At 36.2% G+C, this 8,547-nt stretch overlaps 1 pseudogene; it reads right to left on the minus strand.

Annotated features, from left to right (window-relative positions):
• Window positions 1-3,304: 3,304 nt before the first annotated feature.
• On the minus strand, window positions 3,305-7,505 carry LOC145075504 (large ribosomal subunit protein uL2mz, N-terminal part pseudogene; annotated as a pseudogene).
• Window positions 7,506-8,547: the final 1,042 nt, after the last annotated feature.

An 8,547-nucleotide genomic window follows, 5' to 3' on the forward strand; every position in this document is an offset into this window, starting at 1 on the left:
AATCACTCAAGAACGAATTAGGGTTTTCTCACAGCTTCTGAGGGTGAAGGAGGCGAGAATGGAGGCCATAAGGTGGCTTAAATAGTGGGCAACCCGGGGATTTAGGGTTTCTCCCAGACGGACAGACTCGCCGAGTCGCCAGCTAACACGTGCTCGAAATCCCGTCCCTACTCGGCGAGTCAGGCTATGAACTTGCCGAGTCCCTCTTTCAAAACTTCAAAATAAATACCAAGGAATCATCATATCGGAAACGGGTTGTTACATGATCTATACAAAAACACTGAGCGATTACTGCTAGTTCACGACGATGAAGAACCTAGATCATATGCAGAAGCAAGAAAATGAATTCAGTGGCTTGGAATGAAGACGTAATCAAAATCTCGCAAATGGCAAAATCCATGACGAGTTTCTGGTGTCAGGATTCCCTGAAGCATGTAGGTTTTCGATAACACAACTTAGTGAGAATCTTAGAGCTACTGATGGAAAAGATGAATTGTCTAAATGCTTCAAATCACAAATCTCTCATTCTCTTCAATCCAATGGCTAGCTGTGTAATACAAGTGAAGACATTAAAACTATAGGATGTGAAGCCTTGTGAACCTTCATAAAGCTCCTTGTATGGTGTATTGGCACACTCCTCCGATCAAACTTGTTAGAAATAAACTCGAGTATAGATACTGGTGCGGGTATTATAAGTCAAAGATCTAGAAAACTATCTACTATTTGACTCGAACAATGCATCGAATTCCTAGATTCACACCCTCATAACTTGATCCGTTTCATTTCATTTGGGTTTCAAAACACGCTTAGTGATACCCAAATGATAGAATTAGCAAAAGGGTTTGAAGAGTGCAAGAAGCCTTTTATTTAGGTGATTAGGCCACCAGTTGAGTTTTAAATTAAAGACGAGTTCAAACCCGAATGGTTGCCATTGGGTTTTGAGGATAGAATTAAGAAGCAAGGGTTGTTGGTGCACAATTGGGCACATCAATTGGAGATACTATGTCATCGGTCAACCAAAGCTTTCTTGAGCCATTTTGGGTGGAACTCGGTGATGGAGGTTCTAAGCCAAGGGGAGCAGTTGATTGGGTGGCCATTGGTGGAAGAACAAGGGTTTAAGCAGCAATGTTGGTGTATGAGATGGGTTTTTGTGTGGTGTTAAAAGAGGAATGCATAGTAGGATTGAGAAAGAAAAGGTGAAGAAGGTGATCAAGGTGGTGTTGGATGAAACAAAAAATAGAAAAGGTGACTTTATGAGGATGAAAGCTAGAGAATTAAGGGAAATTATTTGAGCAAGTGTTGAAGGTTCTTACAAAGCAATCGATGATTTTGAATAATAAATTATTTCAACTTAAAATTATTTGTCGAATTGAGTAGTATTTATTTTTTTTAAATATAAGTTGTATAATAAATAATACAACACTAATAATTTATGTTTTTGTTAACCTTATGCAGTGATTGATACAATGTATTTAATTTTTATTTAATAAAGATTGTACTCATGTTGTATGTAGGTCATTGGATTTTAGATATATTTTATTTTAACCTAGTTCAATATGTAAAATAAAAAAGGGATAATGACTTAAAAGGATAATATACTTTTTGATTTGTATATATTTGGCCACTGAGTTCTTTTCGTCCGCATTTTCTCCTTCAACTTGTTTAACTATACACATTCAGTCCTTATGATCGACTACTCCAGGTAAGTCGGAACAAATAACTTAATAGAGTAATAGATTTCTCATTTTGTACACATTTAGTACTTAATATTTTTTTGAACATTTAGTCCATAATACATTTTTTTGTTGCAAATTAAGTCCTTGTTGTTTTTGTATACATTTAATACTTATGAACAGTTTTTTTTAGGTTTTTCTCACGGCATCCTACATAGGACAATCATTAATGAGGTGTTTGAGGTTGTTCATGTTTATGGGCATTGCGACCTTGATTGTTTGGTGCTTAGGTCTTATGTTCTAAACGTCGTAACTTCTTCATATAATCTCAAATTTTAACAATCTTTATATCCACGTGTTCATATTTGAGTAACTACAATTTTCGTTTAGATTACTCCTGTTAAAAAGTAATATATAAAGATCGTAAGTAAAAATATATTACTTTTTAACATGAGTAATCTAAACGAAAGTTGTAGTAAACTTAAATATGAACACGTAGATATAATTATTGTTAAAATTTGAGATCGTATGAAGAAGTTACGACGTTCATAACATAAAAATACAAATGTGTTGATATTAAGATTGATAAATTCGAGATCCTATGAAGAAGTTACGACGTTCATAACACAAGACCTAAGCAAAATGCAACACATAAGCAACCAAACAACTGAGGTCGTGGTTTCCATAAGCATGAACAACTCGAACACCTAATTAGTGACTGTCTCACGTAGGATGTCGTGATAAAAACTAAAGAAATCGGCCACAAGCACTGAATGTGTACAAAAACAACAAGGACTTATTTTGCAACAAAAAAATATTAATGACTAAATGTGCAAAAAAAATATGAATGGCTAAATGTGTACAAGTGAAAATATATTATCTTATTAAGTCAATTTTTTTCCGGTTTATCTGGAGTAGTCGGTTATAAGGATTGAATGTGTATAGTTAAATACGTTGAAGGAGCAAATGTTGACGAAAAAACTCAGTGACCAAAAGTATACAAATCAAAAAATATATTAGCCTTTTAAGTTATTATCCCAATAAAAAATTTAATAAAATACAAAAATATTATTATAATAGGGCATTCACAATAGAGCTTAATGAGATCAATATAATTAAATTGAATGTAATATAAGAAAGAAATGATACCGACAAAGGGGTTTAAGAAGGTCAACATAATTAAATTAAACTTGGAGATATCCCGTGATTTGTTACAGGACAAGTTTATTATATATATATATATATATATATATATATATATATATATATATATATATATATATATATATATATATATATATATATATATATATATATATATACTAGCCGTTTACCCGCGCCAAGCGTCGGGTGCAGATATTTTATTTAAAAATTAAATTGCAAAGACGATTAATTTTTTTGCACAAATAATTTACTACATATAAACAATTATCAGTATAATTAAAATAATAATATATAAATGTACACTCTTGATTACAAACCGAATTATGTCAAACTGTGCAAATGTTAAAATAATAATATATAAATGTACACTCTTGATTACAAACCCGATTAATATTTGTTTTTTTCAGTATAATTATGATTTATGTTGTTTTTTTGTCACAACAGACAGGTAACAGATATATCGACACTTAGGTAGCCAATATATAACTCACAGAAGCTCGATCCACTCCAAATTTCCCATATTTTTCCATCTTTTCACTTTCTCTCACCTTTAACTTTGACTCCGACTCGTTAACAACCCCTAAAATCCCCCTTTGTCTCAAACTCTCCCAAGAAACAACTGCTTTTCGTTTCATCTTATGCCCCCACACAACACTATCCTTATCCCACCTTTTTACCTCATTAAGCAACAGACTTTCATTCTCTTTCACATCATCTTTCATTCTTTGAACAAAAAATTCCGGTTTTGCCCCTGCCACCGCCATTCTTAGAACACCCAACACGTTCACAAACGAATAAGGAGCATCATGTCTTTTTTTCCCATTTGAAGATGAAAAAGCAGCCAAGAAAACATCCTTAACATTTCTCATGTGGGTCCTCGTTTGACTTTGACTTTGACTACTCAAGTTCCTACTACCTTTTGAAAGTCCAACCACTACATGATCTGTTTTAGGCCTTAAAGATTCCACCTTTTTGTCTTCTAACATTCCGGGAATTGAAGAGAATGAAAACTAACCTTTGATGGAGATGGAGGGTAGGATCTTGGGGGGGTGAAGTTTTTTTGGAGGGAGTTGACTTTTTTCGGGCGGTCAACGGCTGCCCCTTCGACCCATCTGACCATATCGATCCGTGAAGTGCGATTTGGGTCGTATTCGATTCGCTCAACTATACCTACTGATGAAGTGTTGCGTTTTAGGTCAATTGTTCTTTGTGACCGTTTTGCCCCTCCCCCTCTATGGAAAATTGTGATACGACCCTTTGAATTTCTACATGTTGACTTGTCTTTACCTGTAACGAATTGCCTAAGTGGCCTTTCAGAGCTCACATTTTGAGCACTTGTAGGAATATGATAAAGCCAATAAAACTATTTTTGTTTGGATAAATCATAGATGAATTTCAGATAACAATATAATCAGTAATGTTCAAATCCTAAGCACCACATCTCTAAAATCAAATTAACAAAGCTGGAAATGACATCTATCTGGTACTGATTATCCATCTTGAATTGAAAATATGCAGCTTTAAATACCAATTTCTTTTTACTTTATCAACATATGATTCATTCTTTCAATATATTTTCATTTTTACATGTACAAATAAGTGTTTACTGAAATGTTCATGAACAAAATCAACTCTTTTTATTTAAAAGAGTATACCAGGGTCTAGGAATGCCAAAGAAAGTTTCGCTTCTGATGTCAAAAATGTTGTTTCTTTTTGTAAAATTGAAGTTAGGGTTCAACAAGAAGAGCAACAAGCAAAAAAATTCAAAAAAGTCACTTGTTTCATCAACAATTCATAAAACACGTGTTTTCGTCATTACTATTACCAAATTAACACTCTGAGAGAACCAATATCCCAACAAAGCTGAAACCTCAAAAACAAAACTTTGCCTTGGGTGACTACCGATACCCTTAAGCATTTTGACCTTATACAGATGTGGGTTTTGAGGCTAGAGACACACAGACGACACTCGAACATGTAATAATTTGAAAGAGCTAGGTTTGACATCAAAACTGGAACAAAGAATCCGTATTTGCACATTAATTCCGACATCAAATTCAATCTTCATTGAGCCCCTTTTTCAGATTCATTTCTCTTGAACATGACAATTTCAACTTCAAATTTGCATTTAAAAAAACTTACAGTTGATGGAGTGCTTGGATCTCATCTGAAAGCTGCTAATCCTCGAAGTAATCTCAAACGAGTAGTGCGAGTGTAGAGGATAGAGGAGATAAAGAGAGAGCGTGGTGGCTTCCTGTCACTAAAAAAGTGTTGCGAGAGCACAGTAGGTGGCGGCGACGGCGATCAGATACAGATACAGTGAGTGGTGCGAGGTTGGAGAATGGGTGGTGATTCACTACCGATGGTGATGATGACGATGAGTTAGGCGGATGAGGTGCGATGTCGGCTTTTCAAAATAGGGTTTTTGCTATTTGTTTGAGGGAATGTTGGGTCAAAAATATGGTTTATACTTTACTTTTCTAGAAAAATGTATTTTTGTGTCTTGGAACGTAAACAGCTAGGTGTTTACGGCCGTATACGTGTTTACGGCCGTAAATAGGTTTACGACCGTAAACCCATTTACGGCCCATGTTCCCTAGTATATATATATATATATATATATATATATATATATATATATATATATATATATATATATGTGTGTGTGTGTGTGTGTGTGTTATGGTTAAGGAGTAGAGATTGATGAAATAGAAGAGAGTGTACGGCCAAGAGAGAGACATGAGCTTAAGTGTGTGTGTGTGTGTGTGAATCTCATGTAAAAGAGCGTTATTCTATTAATCAATACATTGAGATTCATATTATTCTTCTCCTCCTTCTCTTCTATTTGATCTGACATCACCCATTTGATTGGGATTCCGCACTATCAAACGGATCAGATTGATACACAAGCAGATTAGGGACTTATAGTTGGTATCAGAACAAGGATTGTATCAGTCAATTTTGTCAGATCTGTGGCTTATTTGATCTTATTTTCAAAATATTTTTGTGTTTTTGGATAGATCTCTGAAAAATAAGGGGGGTTTGTTCTTCGCGTTTTTCATAAAAACGGGTTTTTGATCGAGTTTTGGAGCAAAAAAGCGCAAAAATCGTTGTTTTTAGTCGTAACCTGCGAGGGGGTGGCGGCCAGCAGCTAGGGTTTCCGAGGAGTTCACGGCCAGAGGTTTGTGGCTCGGAGTATACGGCTCAGCAGTTTGCGGCTCGGTCTCGCACGTTTCCGGCTTCTGAGTTCTCGGCCTCCAACCTCGCACTTCGCACGTGTTCGTTCAGCAGTCTCGTTCAGCAACCTTCCTCGCACGCGCATCGGTTTGTGGCTTGGAGTTTGCGCCTCGGCTCGGAGTATACGGCTCAGCAGTTTGCGGCTCGGTCTCGAACGTTTCCGGCTTCCGAGTTCTCGGCCTCGCACCTCGCAATTCGCACACTTCGCACGTGTTCGTTCAGCAGTCTCGCTCAGCAACCGTCCTCGCACGCGCATCTGAAATAAAAATAAGAGGCGACCTGCAGGTGCCGGGAATCGAACTCGGATGCTTCACCTCATCATTCCAGCGCCTTCGCCATCTGATCCAGATTGGTGGATGTTTTTTTCCTCCCGCTTTTAATTCTTATACACTCGCTTTTTCGATTTATTTTTCGCATTTTTTACACTTTTAACCCCAAAACTCAATTTCTCTTAATTTTAAATTCCTTTTTTCATCCAAAATTAAAATAATAATAATAATAATAATAATAATAATAAATAAATTAAATTAAATTAATAAATAAAATTATATTTTAATTTTTGACTTTTGACCTTAAATTTTGACTTTGACTTCCAAGTTTGACCTTTGACTTTGAACTTTGACTTTTTCGTTTAACTTTTAAATTTTCAAATTTAGCTTTTCGGTTTGACTTTTTGAGTTTGACTTTTTATATTTGACTTTTAAGGTTGACTTTTGAAGTTTATAGTCAGAAGGCAATTTTTTTTTTTTTTAAATTTTAGTTTGTCGTTTAAGTTTTATTTTAGCTTCGAGTTGTGTTTTTAATGGCTTTTGAGGTCAACAAGGGAAATGAAGACATGAAAGAGAATCGTCAGGAGATGTTAAGACAAAACTTCAACATGTTCAATTATATTCCCGGAGAAACCCTGGAAACTCAGTTGCAGCGATTTACTACACTCACTAAGTAGATGAATATAGTTGGGATCTTCTTGTCCAAGTATGAGATTAACAAAAAGCTACTGAACTCACTTCTGAAATCGTGGGATATGCACGTGGCTGTCATCAAGAGGACAAAAGATCTCAATAGTCTTAGTCTTACAATGAGTTCTGAAAACATTCCGGTCAATGAAGCTACATATACTCCAGCTTGTGAAACTACGATTAAATTTCTTCAGGACCAAGTTGATTTATTATAAGGAGAAGTTGAGGACCTGATATATGAAGGATATCAACTCAGGAAAGGACAGAAACCCCTAAAGGCCCAATTAGAAACAAAGATAAAGGACTTTAGAAGACTTCAGGAAGACTACAATAATAAATGTGAGAATTATGACAACATAAAGAGACAGAACCTTGAATTAATTGCTGAACTTGACACATTAAGGAGCAAATTTGAGACTGTTGATTTCGATTTTAGAAAATTTGATGTATCAAGTGAATTAGTTGCCAACATGATAGACCACTGCATGCAATTTAAGCATAATCAGTCAAAGGGTCTAGGGTATGACAAAGTGCCTCCTCCTTTCAACCATTCATATCAGTTTCAACCTTTTTCCAAGGAGGAGATTGCCAATGAACCATTCATGGTTTATGGCAAGCCATCTGGATTTGTTTCAGGAGGTATTCAGGTTGAAGATTCTTATGTTTCTACTTCCAATGCATATTCATTAGTAAGCAAGGGAAAGGAAAAGGATGAAAAGATTGTGTCTGATAATGAGACTGTGTCAAAGACTGATGACTTGTTTGATAATCCTGATGCTCCTGATGTTTCTGTTACATGTGCATGTAAAGTAGCAAAAGATGCAAACAAGGAGAACACTACTGAGCAAACCAACATCTCCTTGAGCTCTGAATCTGTTGCTTCGAACTCAACTGCTTCGTATCAACCTGTCGTTGAGAAATGTTGGCCTCCAATTCCAGTGAAACAGAGTGCCTGTTGCAATTGTGCTTGTGGGAACAATAAGAGACAATGCAAGGATACGCCACCAGGGGCAGGAAGAAACAACTTCACATTGAAGAAAAAGACAAGTTTTCACTGTGTAACACCTGGACATATTGCCCAAAACTGTCCTAATCGCGCGTATGTTCCATACTACGCACAAGGATGGCAAAATGCGCCAAGTGGGAGATACTTCAAAAGAAACCCTTCAAGGTCATGTTCAGACAATGGTGACTGGAATGCGCGGAAGGCCAAGAATCAATCTTCCAAGGCCAAGAATCAAAATCCCAAGGGAAAGAAGGGAATGCCGACCAAGAAGTCCAATCCAAGAGATGCCCCAGCAAAACCAAGACCGGTTAGGTCAAAGTCATCTCGGCAGTCGACATCAAGATCAAAAGTAAGTGCCGAGGCACCCATCGGATCCAACAAGAAATGGGTTAAACCCGACTACAAATGGGTACCAAAGGTTCAATCTCCCAAATCAATTAATGATTCTAATATTTCTACATCTTTTGTTTGTGATAAGCAGGATATGTCATGGGAGAGAGCATCATGC

The sequence above is a fragment of the Lactuca serriola genome, chromosome 9, assembly GCF_051521515.1.
Source record: "Lactuca serriola cultivar US96UC23 chromosome 9, Lser_US96UC23_V15, whole genome shotgun sequence".
Classification (NCBI taxonomy): Eukaryota; Viridiplantae; Streptophyta; class Magnoliopsida; order Asterales; family Asteraceae; genus Lactuca; species Lactuca serriola.